Here is a 20,249-nt window from a genome sequence, read left to right as displayed (position 1 = left end):
TACAGTATATATATATATATATATATATATATATATATATATATATACAGTATATATATATATATATATATATATATATATGTGTGTATATACATATATATGTATGTATATATATATGTATATATATATATATATATATATATATATATATATATATATATATATATATATATATATATAAATATACAGTATATATATATGTGTGTATATATATATATATATATATATATATATATATATATATATGTGTGTGTGTGTGTGTGTGTGTGTGTGTGCATGTCTATGTGTGTTTATAATATAATATAATTACAATGATTAGTATGCAGGTTTATATTATTTGTGTTTCTTAATAGGGGAAATAACACGAAACCAATTATCAGAATTGTGGTAGATGGAGATAGTTAACGACGTAAGTTGAATATGTTCTAACATGATTTATGATAGCGGAAGAGAGTAGCTGGTAATGTGGAGGCCCGTTGAAGATGTCTTGATCGTTTAATGATATTTGCATAGCACACTTTTTGGCTTAAATTATAAATTCCCGATACTGTTTTCAAACAGCTCGTAAGAAAATTCAAGGATCTATAAAATTTTACTTTCATTTCTTGTCCCTGAAAAAGTCAGTAAAATTATTTTAATAGTAAATCGTTTTTAGTAGTACTAGCTGGGCTACAACCCTATTGGGAAAAGCAGGATGCCATAAGTCCAGGGCCTCCAGAAGAGAAAATAGCCAAGTGAGGAATAGAAATAAAGAAACAGACAGAGTTGTGTGTCTGATTGTACCTTCAAGCTAGAGAGATCTAATCCCAGACAGTGGAAGACATTGTAAAGAGGATCTGACACTATCCAAGATTAGAGGACAATTGTTTGATTTTAGAATTGCTTTCTCTCAGAAGAGTTGCTTAACATAACTATAGAGTCTCTCTTACCCATACCAAGGGGAAAGTAGCTACTGAGCAGTTAAAGTGCAGTAGTTAAACCTTTAGGTGAAGTCGAAATGTTCTATTATCTTAGTGTTTACAGTTGTATGACGAAAAGAGGGGAGGTGTAAAGAATAGGCCAGACTATTCGGTGTAAATGTATGCAAAGAAAGTTAAGAGCCGTAACCAGAGAGAGAGAGAGAGAGAGAGAGAGAGAGAGAGAGAGAGATCTAATGTACCACTATCTGGCCAGTCAGAATCAAATACTCTCTTGCAGTAGTATCTCAACTGGTGACCGGTGTCTTATTCAACCTACTATCTATACAACCTATAATACATTTACAAAAGATAACCTTTACAGCCTCAGTGATAATAATAGACTAAAATTAGTATATTTGAAATCCATCGTCCTTGTTTCTCAAAGAAATTGCGTTAAATAAAAACTAATTCCCCAAAATATTTTGTTTTACAAAATTTACAGTACCTGATGATAATAGCATTTAAAACCAGAATAAACTCAAATGACTAATACTCAAATAAATCAATTTAGGAGTTTGAAGTAGGGAAATAAAATAGCGGTAAGTTTTATATATATCCAATTAATATTATAACTAGACATTTTTTAAACGAACTTTTGCAACAACACAGATATTAGAAATTGATATATATTAATCAGCGAGTATTTTTTAAAGTAAATCCCAAGAGTTCTAAAGTCAAAAAAATTCTATAATTAAAAATAAACAAGCACAAATATGCCATCATTAAACATTATCATATCTTTGTAACCTAAATATTCATCTATCTAAAAGATGGCACATGAAAAAATAAACAGGTTTTTTTAACATGAGCACACCTAAATCACTTTATGAAATCCCAATTTAACTCAATGAATAGGATAAAGTATTTTTATTTACATTGAATACAAATGTCATCAAGATGTAAACACCACTCAAGGGACAGTCCAACTTTGCCGAATTTCTTAATAAGGCTAAATTCCAGGGAAGCAAATGTTGGTGGCATCATGCACCGTTTAAGGAAGGATAATTGAAGTCAAATATCTCTTTTGGGAGAACTTTACATTTGCATACATCTTGGGGTGCCTAGTTAACTCTAATGAAGTTCAATTAAACTCTGGGAAAATTCACGGAATTTGCATAAAATTATGTCGTTTTTCGCTTCTTATGGGCAAGAGATTCCGTTGCAGTTTTTAGGAGGAGAGGGATTGAGTGAGAGAGATCAAGGGCTAGACATTCTTGAGAGAGAGAGAGAGAGAGAGAGAGAGAGAGAGAGAGAGAGAGAGAGAGAGAGAGAGAGAGAGAGGGAGAGTGAGAAAAGATGGATATATTTATATATATATATATATATATATATATATATATATATATATATATAATATATATATATATATGTGTGTGTGTGTGTGTGTGTGTATGTGTGTGTAAGTGTGTGTATGAGAGAGAGAGAGAGAGAGAGAGAGAGAGAGAGAGAGAGAGAGAGAGAGAGAGAGAGAGAGATAGGTAACTGACCATGGGAAAATGAGAAAAGATGGATATAAATATATATATATATATATATATATATATATATATATATATATATATATTTATACATATATATATATATATATATATATATATATATATATATATATATATTTATATATATATATACATACATATATATATATATATATATATATATATATATATATATATATATATACATATATATATATATATATATATATATATATATGTATATATATATATATATATATATATATATATATATATATATATATATGTGTGTGTGTGTGTGTTTGTGTGTGTATATGTATGTGTGTTTGTGTGTGTATGTGTGTGTGTAAAATACTGTACCTTACAATTGAAAATGAAACGATATTTTAATCAAGTATACATGATATGACTTTTTTGTATCACCATTCTGCCGGAAATGACCTTTAATGTTTTATTACATGTTTAGACTTTTTGGTGAATTTTAATCAGGTTTTCATATTCAATCAAAAATATTTCCAGGAAGGGAAATATCAGTTTAATTGTAACGTATATTCAATCCGGAAATCTAAGAACATAATTAGTTAGATACAGATACTCATTTGATTATAAACTGTGTACTTCGAAGTTGAAGTCTAGAGCGAAATACGATAGAATATGAATTGTAATTATTTGAAGTATAATTATATATTAATTTTAGTACTGAATATTTGTTTTATAACTTCCTTCTCTGAAACGTTTACTGAATTATTTCATAATCATTAGAATTAACACAAATATCATCTCGTATAAGGTATGATGAGAAGAAAGTAACATGAAACAAATTTATATCATCCGCGGAAAAATAGGAATTCTGTTTAAAAAATGTCTTTCTCTGTTAAACATTACCAAACTAGAAATAAATTGAAGTTTTTTTTATACGTTCTTAGTCGTATAATCTAAAAGTATATAAGTTAGAATAATAAAAAAAGGGGATTCTTTGTAAACAATTTGCAGTTTTATAAGTAAAAATATCATAGTCTTCAAAAGGCCCTTGTTGTCTGAATTTCTGTTCGAGAATTTTACAAAATAAATTTTACTATACGCTAATATGAGGGCTAGCTGTAGATCCTTTTTTTTTTACATCATTGTTATCTATGTGTTAATTGTTTTTTAATAGTCCCTCATGGGAAGTAGAAACAAGTGGTAGGTCATTGCACAACGTCACGTAAACCGAAAATTTATGACCGACTTTCAACCCTCTTCTCTAACCAAGCTAGGACCAGTGAACACAAGACAATTGTAGCATGGGACTCAGTTTAACATTTTGACCAAGAAAATGTATACCAGATAAATCACTAAACTACCTTGCAACATAATAGTCGTAGAGGATGCCTAACTCCACTGTCTTGCCAACTTGATAAAAAATATTTTTTTCAAATTTTAACCTTGTTCTGTTTCTCGTAACTTACTTCATTTTTCTGGTAACTCGTCTTAGTCTTTCCATAGTCAGCAAGGAGTCAGATATGGTTAACTGATTTTCCAGTTATTGAGAACTAGAGACATTTATTCTAATTCAAACGTTCATAGGCCGAGAACTTCTTAACCTGATCATGATGCGTTAGAGAGTTGTATTGTCCGCTTACTTTCTCTCTAATTATATCATGATTATTATTTTCATTTTTTCCATATTCCTCTTCTATCTTTTTCAAGGGATTTAATAATTTTTTGTTTGAGTTCTTTTAAGTGCTCATATCCCCACTTACATAAATACCTGTCTATGTTTGGCCATTTGTTAAATAGGCAAAATTTATATTAGCATCACTTGAAAGTTACCTTAGTATATTAGTGGTTAAAGTTTTAGAATATTCTGTGCATTGACTTTATGTATATATTTTTCATTTAATCAAAGAATTAATTTCTAGCGTTAAAAAGTTAATTCCCTCCATATGATAGTAGAATATTTTTAGTAGTACTGTAATTATATATGCTAATTTTCATCTGATAATTACTGCCATTCATATGCATATGAAAAAAATATCAAATAATTTTCTAAGTTATTACTTGCCAAGCTATAACCCTATTTAGAAAAAGTGAATGCCACAAGCCCAAGGGGTCTAACAGGGAAGGTATCCTTATGGGAAAAAGAATTAAGGAAACAGCAAATGAGATATATATAAGTAATTATTAAAAATAGTTCAAGTATTTTAAGATCAGTAACAACGGTAAACTATAAAACGAGACTTATATCAACTGGTTCAACGGAAAAGAATTTACATTAAATTTGAACTGCATTTCCATTGATTCAACCAACCGATTAGGACTATAACTCCACAATCTAACCACAGTTCCAATGAAACTTTTAGAATACTATGCAGTCTTGTGCCTTATGATAGGGAAGGTATCACTTTTAAAATTAACTGCAAACCTTATACTACTAATAAGATGGTACTGTCTGGGAAGATCCAAATGCAATGTATGATCTGAATTATGAAAAATTATATGCAATATCCATTAAGAATCAAACCTGATGTATTAAATAGTAATGATAATAGTAATATTAGCTAACATTAACTTACAAGAAATAAGATACATCGGGGAAACATTGTTGGAGACTGATGGTGAAAGATTGTTGGAGACAGTGATGAAGATAGATTGTTGAATGTAGCGATGGAAACAGATTGTTGGAAGCAGTGGTGGAGAGAGATTGTCGGAGGCAGTTAGGGAGAACATTGATGTGAATACCCTATTAAAGGCCTGTGATGACAGGGGAATTAATAAGTAAAGACTGAAATAAGGACTGAAGCGCTTGAACTGCAAAAAATGTGCAAGGACCTATGCAACGAATTTACTGAACTTTTTAGGCCTGAATTGAATTGTCTAAGGGATTTTGAGTTGGAAATCGCTTTTAAAAGTGATGCTAAACCAATATTTTGTAAGCTATCGTCTATATATTGTACCATCTCAGTTAATGCCGTATGGGTTTAGAGTATAATGAATATTGATTCCAAAAAAGAATGAATGAAGTATGATGTCAAAATCAACAAATAGAGTTACCATCAAAACATTCGTTAAGGGATATTAGCCCCGAATTTCCAAGAACCCTTTTGAATACACCATAAACTCAAAATAATATGAATAAAAAGTAGACATAATCTTTGCTGATTTTGCCATTCATATCACAAAGCTCCTCTCATCTCCAGGTATCGTACAGCCTCAGCAAACATTTGTATGGGAATATATTTCTAAAGTAAACACTTGTGTAGAGTTAGGAGGATTTCATGTTAATTATTTATCTTTGAAGTCATTTCCCCCTGATTAGGAGTAGATAGATTTTACTTTTAAAGAATACAACTGTATATGTCATCAGGAATTTGGTGACGCTATTCTTGACTCTAGCAGATACTGTTTTCCCTCAATAATTTTGCTCTGTTTTTATGTAATAACTAAATGAGGACTACTAATCTCGAGTAATCCCACTGCTCGTCGTTTTAAAGGTTTAAAGGTTTAAGGACGGCTCATGAATGGCAGAGGAAAGGGACAGTGGCATTTCTCTATCAACCTCTAGACTCTAGAGACTGACAATATTACTTATGATCAGCACCCAAGCCCCCTCGCCACCAAGTTAGGAACAAGGAGGGCCAGATAATTGCTGCTAATGACTCAGCAGATAAAAATTTAGGCTCCCCCAAGCCCCCATCTTTAGCTCGCAAGGGTGGTTAGGTTGCAGCAACCAAAGGAACTAACGAATTTGAGCGGGACTTGAACCACAGTCTAACAATCATCAGGCAAGAACGCTACCACCAGGCCACTACAACCAAAAAGATACTACCAAACTATCTGGTGTTTGGAATCCCAAAGTATATAAACGAGGAATGGATACCAATCCTTTTGCAATGATTTCGCTCGTAATGTTCAATGTTACCAGCTTTCTTGAATCTTTACGTTTCTTCAAATACGTGTCAATTGAAGATGGTATCATTATGCGTGTTAGTTTTCTAACGACAGGGAATTTCTTGATTGAATAATAATAACATAAAACATTAAGCTTATATGTTTACAGTGTTGCTAAATCCATTTTTAATTATATGTTTCTGCTAAAATGCTAATTGCTTCACGTGCATTATACTTACACATTAAATGAACTAATTAAACAAATATTATAAACTCATGTAAACTGAATAATATATCATTGGGATTAAAAATTCAAATGTTTTTAGAATGGTTATACAAACCTCCAAAAATAACATTTTATAACAGTGACTCTTGCCTCCATTGTATCTGCAATTATCCCCTGTTTTAAAAATCGTTAATGTAATAGTAATGTTTGATCCAAAAAACATGGAAATGATTTGCAAAGTTTTCATGCTAAAATATAAATACCTTTAAGTATTTGCGACAATATGTTGCTATTGCAGGATTTTATTTGATCGAATCATTGAAAGAACTCTCATCTACTAAATCATTTCATGTATTTCTTTATGATTTTGTTTAAATAAAAAATAAGAAAAAAGAACACTTGGACGTGTGGACCCAGCTAACGATGTCTTTATCCTTGGTTGCTCACAAAGGCTTTCCCCAGAAATTATTATGAGGTTCTCTTACATCGTTCATTCTGTAATTGGCGTTATTCTCTCTCTCTCTCTCTCTCTCTCTCTCTCTCTCTCTCTCTCTCTCTCTCTCTGTACACGGATGTAGGAACGCACAGTCTTACAGACACTGTAACCTTCCATCTTAACGGAACTAATTTTTATGGGACTATATTACATTTTCCACTTTAACAAGCAATTTGTGTCATTCTAGAAGGTTGCATAGATTGTTATTTTTTGGGCTTGATTTCCATAACTATGGTAGTATCAGATTCACTTTTATTTTTTACACATTTCTTTTCCTTTTTAGTCAGTCACGGATAAAAGCAGTAAGTGAAAAACTTTTCAGCTACGGAAAAATCACTCTCTTGTAACAACTCATATATTCCCACAACCGGATAAAACCAGCCTAGTATTTTTTCCTTTACTATACACAACACACATTTCCTGGTGCTGAAGTATATCAAAATAATAAATCATATAATCTGGAGATAGTAATCCTCAACTTATTATAACAGGAAAAGCTTTCTGAGGTATTATTATTATTATTATTATTATTATTATTATTATTATTATTATTATTACAAGCTAAGCTATAACTCGAGTTGGAAAAGCAAGACACTGTATGTCCAAGGGCTCCCACAGTGAGGACAGGAAACAAAGAAATAAATAAACTACAAGAAAGGTAATAAACAAATCAAATATAATATTTAATAACAGTAACAACATCAACTTAGTTATTTCATATACAAACTATAAAAACTTCAAAAATCAAGAGGAAGAGAGATAAGATAGAATAGTGTGTTTAAAAGTATGCTCAAGCAATTATCAAATAACTATTGCCATTTCTTCTTCGTTATAATATTATCATAAGGTCACAAAGAGCTTATGTCATTGACACTTGAACCATGATAATTTAAGCTACTGTTCCGCCCTCCCATCTCCCTTGTAGCGCACCTTAAGACCTTTGCGCCCTGTGATTCATCTTTAACTTCCTCCCAATCGAAAAACCTATTCCATTATCGTTACAAAAAAAAAAAAAGCTGTTTACGTTTTACCAATAATGAGATAAGTGAAATGAGCAATGGGAATAAAGAAGTTCAATATACGTGGTAAAATCCATGGTAAGGGAAAGAAAAACGAAAGAACGTGGTGGAAAGAATCATGTGTGGGTCTGGAACCGACTCGGTTCTCTGAAAACGCCCGCGGGTATCGGTGTCCCTATGTCTTTGGCCGTTTCAAGTGGCCATTCACTTTAATATTGTAATCAATGTTGCCCGGACCAAACCCCACCTTTGCCTCTCCTTGGCCTCGCCATAAGGCTAGAGGTTCTGCAGCAGGCTGGCGAAAGAGAGAGAGAGAGAGAGAGAGAGAGAGAGAGAGAGAGAGAGAGAGAGAGAGCAGATGGTTATCTTATATTATTGTCAAGAAGGCAGTCTATCACCTGGAATATGTGACTTATTCCTTTTATTATTATTTAGCATATTTAATATCAAACGCTCTTATATCACACAAGTAGGGTCATTTGTGGTTTCTTGTGTCACTGGTAAGAAAAATTACTTTTCTTAATTCAACTTCGGAATTTCTGTGTATATCCGATTAGCTACCGTATATTTTATGATTCGAATGTATGTGGGATTTTTGTCTCGGTTGTAGCCTTACAAAAATCCAAATAACTTTGTGAATTGGCCTTTCCGAGACCGGACGTATGCTCCAACGTGCCAGTTGAGGATGTCCACACTGCCCTATGGTCTCCAAATCTGCATTGTAAGGTCAGTTCTTACATCTCAATATAAATTGTTTAATCCAGCCTTTTTTTTATAGCATATTGTACCATGTAACCTTTACTTTTCATTTTATGCAAATTACTCATGTTTGGGCAATAGTAGGCCCACGTTTTTCTGGATCAAGCCTGAATTCGACTTTCGTGCATCCAATCTTGTCCAGGTTCCTTCTGAGTGTCTTTGGTTGCCTTAAAATTGTCTTCTTTTTTTCTTTTAATTCCTTGATTCCATTAATTACCTACATTTATCAGGGATATTTTGGGGTATTTTTCATTTACTATAAATGGGTGCGGTCTTTTAACATAAATCGCATGGTCAGTTCTTACACCATAGTTCCAGAACAAATTGTTTATCCAGAATTATCTTCTCTCGTACACAGTTGCACCTCGAACATTTAATTTTTCACAGATCTCTCGGTCAAGGCCTTGACTGCTGTAGTACCATTGAGCTGATGATTAGCATAAAGTTTTGGTACAGTTCATGGTCTTAACTTTCTGTTTGATTTTGCACCACCTCCATTGTTCATATATAAAATTCTATTATATTATGTACTTTTCCTGCACATAGAAAATGGTCTTATGCTGGCATCAACATGTGACTTTCTAGAGCTATTCAATTGCCATCCATATACATCCTGAGTCTGTCTCTGCAACTAGCCATGCAACTGTTTGTTGTCCAGTTCTCTCTCATTTGTTTTGTGGTCCTTTCTTTATACTTTTAAAGCTCTATATCAGTAGAGCAAATTTCTTTTATCATTAGCTCCTTTCAGCCACTTTTGCAGATGTTGATATAGTCTTGAACACTTTCACATTTTCTTCTTATTGTATACAGCCTTGCTACTCTTGCTCTTGGATGTAGTGAGTTATTGATAGTCATCAGTTCTTTTATATCCATATTCAATTTTTGGGACCCTTTAATGTACATTTTTATCAATTCTATGACTTATCAAAAGCAACGTGTTTGTTGTTTTATACTTTCTATTTTAGTGTATATCTTTATTTTTTCATTATTTGTTCTACATTCTTCATTCACATTTAGACATTATCTTGTTAAGAATTATTCTGCAATTATACATTTTTCTCACCTTCCTTTGCAAGATCGTGATTATAATATCAATAATTATGATGATGATGGTGACGTCGACTACACGTAAGAAATCGAAGGTAAACCATTTTCCAAAAAGGAATCTTATGACTATTAATAGGCAGATTTTTTTTCATAAATGAACAATTAGCAATTCCTTTTTATCTGGATGAAAAGCTATTAATCTTGGTATTCCATTTTACATAATGTATTTTAATTGTATTTATACCATTATACAATTGCTTATGCCTTTAGATATATGACAATATAACACTTTCATCCAAAGGTATATTTTCAACAAACGGAATTGATTGCTTAAAAAAATAGCCTTGCATTTTTATATTTAACCCTTAGGTAATGAAAGCGTTCTCTCTCATTAAAAAAAAAGGGATTAAAAATAATGATTTGTGATTTCAAAGTAAGTTATTTTTGGGGTATCTATATTCGTAATATCGCAAATTTTGACATAAATTGACATAAATATACTTCAAATTAATTAGATATAAGATTTAAAGGATAAATTGACGTTAAGTATACTGAATTAGGTTTTATACAGTGATCGTAAATATATATATATATATATATATATATATACATACATACATACATACATACATACATAAATACAAACATATATGACATATATATATATATATATATATATCATACGATATACAAAATGTACTCAGCTTACAAACATAATAGGTTCCAAGCTGCCTATAAGTCGAATTGTTTGTAAGTCGATTTTCTATTTTTTTCTATAGTACTCTTAACCTAAGTCCCATACCTATGATTTCCAGTTACAAAGGTAAACAAATAGTTGGGTTATATATGAATTAGATATCAGATTATTACAAAAGTCATATTGCTTACTGCATTAAATTATATAATATTGCTTTATTTCAGTATTTCTATATCTTAGCTTTGTTATTTTCAGTTTGATTTGTGTTTGTATCTACTAATATTTATAAATCGAGTGTTTGTGTGTTGATGATCGCCTGTATATATGATCAAATTATTTAACATAAATCCTATTTCAAATTATTCAAAAATTTCCTCTATTACTCTTTTAAATCTGTAACAAAATACAAAGAATAATGATGAACCATTGTTGCATAATCTCTTTTTTATGTGAATTCAATGTACAGTTAATTCTCCTGCTAGTATATTATTTTGGAGCCATTTAAAGGTGAATTGTCGTGCTCAGTTAAAAAAACATTTTACGGAAGGTCGAAATTCTTGTTTTAATTTATTATGAAATGAGCTCTGCCGTACACATTTTCCCTAAATTACTGGAGAAATATGAAATCAAATTTTATTTAACCTCTAAATTGTGACTATCACTATTCAATTATAAGTATTGCTATTGTAGCTTATTTTATTTATTAGGTACTGAATTAACAAGAGCAATAATAATAATAATAATAATAATAATAATAATAATAATAATAATAATAATAATAATAATAATAATAATAATAATAATAATAATAATAATAATAATAATGAAGAGGAGGAGGATGATGATAATAATAATAATAATAATAATAATAATAATAATAATAATAATAATAATACGAGAACATGAAAAAAATTAGAAAGGTAATAAACTCCCAGTCAGCGTTGTATGTATATAATACTTTTTAACTTAAAGGGACTTTACATACAGCTAAAATCTTTCATGTAAGAGAGAGAGAGAGCGAGCGAGAGAGAGAGAGAGAGAGAGAGAGAGAGAGAGAGAGAGAGATACTCTCCTTCCTCGTGTCGAGCTATTCACCCCGAGGCTATCTTCGCTTTTAATACAGCTTATTCAAGCTGAAAGCGTCTTATTCAATGACTCCGTTTTTTTACCTTGTTGAATAATATATACTTGATGCTTCCTATGCTTTGAAATCAGAGGACTGCTGGCGGAGAGGAGTTTTGTGTGTGTTTAGACTAGGAATATCTTACTTGAATCACTCCTCTCTCTCTCTCTCTCTCTCTCTCTCTCTCTCTCTCTCTCTCTCTCTCTGTTCATTTTCATATAGATTTTTTCGTTTATTTCTTGTTCGAATATAAACTAAACACTCGTGCGTGCTTGTGTGTATTTGTGTGTTTGTGTCTCTGAGATTACACATTTGCCATTGGTATTTACACAAACAAAACTAGATAATGGTAAATGCAGCTCTTTTAAATTGTAAGATCTCTCTCTCTCTCTCTCTCCTCTCTCTCTCTCTCTCTCTCTCTCTCTCTCTCTTCATTTTCGTATAGATTTCCTCATCTATATCCTCGAGGGGATCCTGTTCGAATGAAATATTGACACTCGCAAGTTTGTGTGTCTGTTTGCATGTGTCTTTGTGTGTATGTGTACTTATGCTGTACTATTACATATTTGACATTGGTTTTTACAAAAGAAAAAAAGACAGGTTTATGCTTCTCTCTCTCTCTCTCTCTCTCTCTCTCTCTCTCTCTCTCTCATCGCCTTAGGCAAAGCACGTTCCCCTGCTTTCTTTTACTTATTTTACGTGCCTGAAAGATGCACACATTTTTTTTACCTAATATATCAATGAGACATCTTCCAATATTTAGAGAAAGATTAATATACTTATTAGATAAATTAATCAAAAGTGAACATTACTTATTGGTCCTTCATTTTGGAATATACTTGATATAAAAGGAAGCTGTTTTTTATTCCGTCATTTATTTGGTGGAGTATATTCAGATTTTTTATTTAAAAAAAAAAAAACAGGGAAAGTTTCTTGTGATTTAATTGCTGAAACTATTACCTAAGATACGTTTCCGTGAATTATACCATAAGCTTTCATTCCACATATTTCTGTCATTATTCTCTCAATTTATAGATTTGACATGTTTCATTTTCTGTTAAAGAACACCCACTCCCATCCCTCCACACACTAAAGTATAATGTCTATTTTGCAGAGTATCCTCAGGATATAGAAAACTTCATAGTAATTGTTTATAGGTATGCGGCTTGCGTTCACGTCATTGCAAATTCATTTTAGAAATCTCTAAATTAATCTTAAACAATTTAAATTTTCATGGTAATTTGGTGTCTAACTTTGAGAAAATCTAGTATGATTGACTGAGACTTCTTGACATACATGTGGAGGATTTTTTGTTGCAGGAAAATCCTTGGTATTTAATTTTGCTTCATTTTGTAGAAGCCATTTCATAAGGAAGCAGACACTTTTAATTTTAACTTTATTTTTGATAAGTACTTTTTTTATATCTATAAATCATTTAGTAAATAAACATACAACATTTTGCCGTGTGTTTCAACTTTGCAGATTAGGAAAATACAAAAAGAAAAATCCCTTACATCTCTAAAGATCTGTGATATACAAATCTATTATATATCACCATTTCTAGTCCCATATTTTCCTTCCAACGCAATATCAAAGAAATTTGTGGGTTTCTTCTCTGATTAAAATTCCCTTTTACGTAAATATCTCCCTATTTTGTATCAGTCTCTTTCCATGTAACGAACTCAAGACGATTAAGGACCTGCTCGCACCCCTTAGGCTTTCTCATGTAATGAAGCTGTAGAAGGGAAAAACAGAGAGGGGTGGGGATTTATGACAGGAGGGAGGGTGGAGGGAGCCCTTGTTATAGTTAGAAGTACAAGAAGTGTCTGCCTTTCATCTCCTCTCCAGGGACATTTGAGTACGTAAGTCCAAAGTATTTAAACTAAAAATGAACGAGAGCTAAACGTGTCTCTGCCTTCCTCTTCACTAGCTCTTGGATTCAGTCCTCGAGGGAAATACGTGAGATTCATTTAACGTCATGACGTTTCTTTATGTCGTAGGTGCTACTTATGTCACGTGACTTCTCAGCTGTGCTCTTTTTTATTGCAATCGAATTAGAATTTGTTTCCTTGATCAAAATTGATTGGGCTTCTTGTATGTGAAATCTGTGTATCTGCAAATCAAAATTTCTTGAAACTGAAAATTACAGCTTTTTTTACTTTATCAATTTTTATTATTATTCATTAGTATAAAGATTTGGAAAAGGATGGTGAAATAATGCTCCTATTTTACAATAACGTTTGACTTTCACTTTCCAAATAGATAAAGGATTATTTATCCTCAGCATCTTCACTTATCAGACCGATTAACAAAACATGAGATTAAATCATTCATAAAGTTTTTTATTTATCTTTACGGAAGATTATTACTTATTAGGAGTGTACGCATAACAGCTATATTGTGATAGGTGAAATATCACAAGTGACATCTAGTTTTCGTCAAATTATTGAATCTTATAATCCTCTTTTGAACGTTTAACGCCTGCATTCGGTTTTATCTAGTACATAGCGAGTTAAATCCTTTAAAAGTGGGAAATTTTATCAACAGTCTTCTACTTGAGAAAAGTTAGATAACTGGCCAAAGGTATCCATAATCAAATAAAGCTTTATTATTGAATATGTTATCATTATTTACTATTATTATTAGTATTACTTGCGAAGCTACAACCCTGAATGGAAAAGCAGGATGCTATAAGCACAAGGGCTCGAGGAGGGAAAACTGCCCAGTGAGGAAAGGAAATAAGGAAATATTTGAACTACAAGAGAAATAATAAAAAATGAAAATAAGATATTTTTAGAGCAATAAGAGCATTAACATAAGTCTTACCTATATAAACTATAAAAACTTCAAAAAAATTGAAAGAAAGAGAAATAAGATCAATTAGCGTGCCGAGTGTACCCTCAAGCAGGAGAACTATGCATCTAAGTGGTTTATTACTACTAACGTATATGTAAATTGAAATTTGCAGAATAAAGTAGAATAAACAGAGCTGTCAGGCAACGAGAAGAGCCAATGAGGAAACACACCATACTGGTGAATTGGACATACAGTTTCTAAATTGAATATCCCATTTGAATGTTGCCTAAATCACTCAATTGTATGTGAAGTGCTTGGTCACATATGTTGAACTACAGTTAGTTAGAAGGAAGTTTTGATGTAACAACGGTATAAGGAGAATGTGTAATGCGATTATTAAACGTTTTTGGTAATCACATGTTGAGCAATGTTCAATATATATATATATATATATATATGTGTGTGTGTGTGTGTGTGTGTGTTTGTGTGTGTTTGTGTGTGTGCGTGTGTGTGAGTGTGTATGTATATATGCAAAAGTGTGTATATAAATGTATGTGTACAGCATATATATATATATATATATATGAATATATATATAAATATACATATATATATATATATATATATGTATGTATGTATATATACACACACACACACATATATATATATATATATACATATACATATATATGTATATGTATGTATATATACATATATATATATATATATATATACATATATATATATATATATATATAACACGTTGTCATGTCATTTCAGAGCCGAGTAAAAACTTCTTATATCATAATGGACGTAGTGTCTTTGACAAAGGATGTGTCCCTGAAAGGAAGATAATGTAGAGGAAGTCATTTCAGAACTCTTCATTAAGGCAGAGAATGTGTTCCAAAAGTTAATGACATTCTACCTCGCTCATTTACTAACTGAAATGCCAGAGTGGTTTGTAAAAGTCAGATATTTTAGAACAAGGATTATTTTAACTGAATGAAACTTATTTATATATCCTTTTTAATATTGCAAATGTATTTTATTCAGGGTATGTGTATATAGGTAACCTAAGTAATGCTAATAATAGTACATTTAAGGCTGAGTATACTCTTATTACCTGAAGGAGTTTAGTCATTTGATTCAACTATGATGTTGTCCCTGAAAGATTTTCTAATTTTGGTAAATGGAGGTTGTGTTTAACCTTTGACCTTACGTGAGATCGGAAGAGGACTCCCTCAAATGTTTTAGAGAAAAGCTAAGGAGATATTTTTATTATTTGTTGGGAATATGTTCGAAAACGGCCATGATTGATCCACCACCTTTTATTCGTCGAGGGATGGGGGACCAAGTCTTTTGATTTTAAAATTTAAACTAAAGAAAACTCCAAAATTTATATCTCTAATCTGATTATAATGAGGAAAAAAATATAATAGTGTCTCTATATCTGTATATTCACCAACCTATCTATCTATTTATCTATCTATCTATCTATCTATATAAATATATATATATATATATATATACATATATATATGTATATATATACATATATATATGTATATATATATATATATACATATATATATGCATATGTATATATACATATATATATATATATATATATGTATATGTATATATATATGTATATATATACATATATATATATATATATATGTATATATATATATATATATATATACACATATATATATATATATATATGTATATATATATATATATATATACACCCTGCCTCATAGCTTGAGATTCAAATGGACAAAATCTTAATAATCTAAATATATGATAAATTGGCCCACGATTCTCATTTAACAAAATTTCACAGATATATCCCAAATGACTCACACCCACCAAGATACTAGGAGTAGTATGTCTTGCCCTAAAATGCCAGACAGCTTTAAAACAGGACCTCCCCTAAAACTGAGGTGCTCTAAAATAAGAAGCGTTGCCCGGAGCATCGATAGGAACCACAATATTAGGGTGAGTTTGAGACATTAGATAAGGAAAATAGACTGTGGATAAGCTTAAGGTGATCTTCGGGGAAATATGGCCGTAGGTGAGTAAAGATGATGGGGAGTTTTTCTTTAAGGAAGTTTCTCTCTCTCTCTCTCTCTCTCTCTCTCTCTCTCTCTCTCTCTCTCTCTTACATGATTTTAAGTTGTTTGAAGGAATAGTATAAATAAGGGTATGAATGTTTCGTCATCAAAAAGTGAGTCTCTCTCTCTCTCTCTCTCTCTCTCTCTCTCTCTCTCTCTCTCATATACTTTCAAGTAGGTTCCTAATGAACAGTATAGATTTGGAAATAATCTTTTTGTCATCAAAAAGAAAATTGTAAATGAAACTTAGCTGATATTTCTAATTTGAATTATATCGAAATAGAAAGCCATAGTATTAAACACTAGAATAAAGTACATTGTGTAAAGGTGTTAATAAGAAGATTTTGAATCTAGAGTTTTTTCAGTGATTTAATAGTGAAGCATGTTTATTAATATATTTCTCATAAGTTAGTTCACATTATATAAAAATATATTCGGTTAGATAATTCTTGAATTTTATTTAGAAAATATTACCCATGTCCTACGTTTTCTGATAAATGATATTTTTTATAAATACAGTATCTTTCATGAGAGGTTAACTTTTATGGTTTAAAAACATTGGAAAAAAAATAATAGATAAAAGAATGAAAAATACACAATTCTGATATCATTTATTTTTAAAATTTATTCTGCGTTGACACTTTGTTTCTCAAATCTAAATGTCAGAGTTGATTCACATGTTAAATTGTTATATATTTCTACTTCTTTTGAAGCATTTTGTTTATTTTAAGGATAAAACTGAGATTACATCTAAAGAAATATGAAATATATCTTGTTTCCCGTCCTCTTATTTTCCTTAAGTTGATATATTTAATATATGAAAGATCTGTTTTAAGCGTGTTGCTTTTCTTAAAACATCATGTTTGGTTGATCATTGCTTCTCTTGTAGTATACTTATTTCCTTTCTTCGCTGGACTATTTTTCCCTGTTGGAGCATCCAGCTTTTCCAACTTGGGTTTTATCTAGGCAGTAAAAAAGGAACGATAATCATAATACTTATATATTTCTAATCCATTTGTACAGATATACAGAGATGATATAAATGAAGAATCAAATTACAAATATTAAACATGCATGAGGGTTATGATGATAAAATCAGATGCTTTAAATATCTTTAGAAATATCAGTATGGTTTATGAAACCCGAGACTATACAACAAACAACGAAAAGCAATCATACGTCTTACCGCGAGCAATGTAATTAGCCATTACTCTCCGTCATACCAAAAAGATAAATTACTTCCATATCACTAAATCACAAAACCTTCAATTAAAGTTTTGCTTTTTAGTTTCGTGTTTTCCTTTTTCTCTTTCTTTGGTTTTCATGTTTTTTTTCTTCTTACAATCATTAAAATAACCTCATCAGAATTATGTTTTTGGATTTTATTACTTGCACACACGCACACATACGCACACGCACACACATTTAATATATATATATATATATATATACCTGTGTATATATATATATATATATATATAAATATATATATATATATATATACACATATATATAAATATATATATATATATATATATGTATATATATATATGTATATATATATATATATATGTGTGTGTGTGTGTGTGTGTGTATAGTATTTAAACATGATTCTTTTATTACTTCTATCTAACAACCCTTGATCCTTTTCGCTGACACAAGTTCAGGTACAGCACAATACTACCATGACTTTGATTAAATTCCTATATGAAATCCGATATCCAAATATGGAAATTATTATTTTTTTTTTTGTTGTTACTATTGTCAAAAAAAAAGGGAAAAAAAGTTGATGGGAAACGTACTCGGAGTTGAAATATCATTTTGAGTCCGTGTTGGTATTCCAGATTTTGCTATCTCGTATTTGGCGTGTAATGGAAAGGCTAAAATATTTAGAAATGAACAGTGAGGAAATATATGGCGGCTATATTGTCCTATGTAATTGTTCTAGATTTTATCTCTATTTGGTACTTTGATTATGAATCTCTTCAGGAATAAAAGCTTCCACAATATGAACTATATCATAAACCTACAAGTAAGATTCACCCTCATCTTTTCAAAGTCTTCTACACACAAGTGGTCTTCTGCTTTTGGCTATCATTGCAACTTTCAGATAATTTCTTCAACACTTTTTGGTGTTTCATTTTTCTTATAAGAATTCTGAATCATAATAATTTTGTGCTTATCTTTTATTGTCTATTTTATCCATCCTTTTCGCCATTTCTATGCATCTCTTTTTCACATCCTTTTTATACGACGTAAATATACTACATAAATAGCGAATCTACATAGCTTCAGCCTGTTTTCGTTCTTAGATATTTAGCACTAAGGCTTCAGTTCCAAAAAGGGGAGTATTCACAATAATCCATTCAACTATTCTCACCTTTGGTATTCAAAGACAATGTCAGTCTCTTATAAATCTTTTGTACTTAACCTTTTACATGTCCTGCCACAGTCCGTCAATTACTCGTAGCATATATATTTTTTTTCTTTAATCAACCATATCCATTCCTCCACCATCCATGTTGATTGATATTCATTAATATAACTTCCGGACTTATTTTCACAATTATTAATGTTCTCTTCCCTACATTTATTCTCAATTTCCTTCCCTTTTAAACACTATATAACTCTGTCATCAGTTTTTGTGCTTTTTTCCACTGTCCCCAATTACCACTATATCATCTTTAAACATCAAACATTTCAAATTCTTTACTAAAATTTTTCTTTGTTTATCACACAACTCTCCCACTTTTACTATATCCACTTTTCATTGCGTCTCACTTAGTTTAATCATAAATGTTTTCCATGCCAATACTTGCCATATGGAGGTTTTACCCTATTAATAAGACACTGTCATCCACTAATCGTTCTTTGGTCACCTGTAATACCTTTCCTATTGCAATCCTATCATTCACCTAATTATATGGGATAGCCTTTTGCCCATATGATTTATTCTTTTTACACCCTTACTTTTTCCAGACATGCCATACAATGAGGTCAAGCATTCAGTCTATTCATCTCCAAAGTAGTGCTCTATTTTACATACATTCACATCAAGCCCAGGTGTCATAATTTGTTTCAACCTAGTAATCATCATGTACACATTGATGGAACCCACCAATGTTTGATAAGAGGGTGCTAGTATAAGCCCCTAAGCCAAACATGATACCTTCGTTTAGTCATCTGCAAAGAATGAAACAGCAAGATTGGTGTAATGGAAATACAGTTGGACGAGTTGACTATTAATGAGGAGAGGACGATCTAAAAACTTAATCTTAAGTATGGATTTGATTTGAAGGTGTTTAACCCTTTTCGTAGTGATAAGAAGTCATCAATTTGGTAATTTTTTGCTAAATATGTTAATACACATCAGTGGAGAAGTTGTAGGGAAATGCATGCTAGAGTATACAATTATCACACAGCTCCAGAAAAACTATTTACACCACGGAAAGTTAGAATATTGCAATATAACCTACGACATTTAATTCCATGAGGAAGTGAAATACATTTCATTGCAATAATATACGTAATTTTCGCATTACTCTTTGTTTGTTCTGGCATCATAAATATAGCACTGATATGCGGTTGAAATTGCAATGTTAAGGGTCATAGCCGGCTATTATTTTGTATCTATCAATGTGATGTTTTTTCCTAAATCA

Source organism: Palaemon carinicauda, chromosome 1 (genome assembly GCF_036898095.1).
Source record: "Palaemon carinicauda isolate YSFRI2023 chromosome 1, ASM3689809v2, whole genome shotgun sequence".
NCBI classification, from domain to species: domain Eukaryota; kingdom Metazoa; phylum Arthropoda; class Malacostraca; order Decapoda; family Palaemonidae; genus Palaemon; species Palaemon carinicauda.
Note: the sequence above shows the minus strand (reverse complement) of the source record.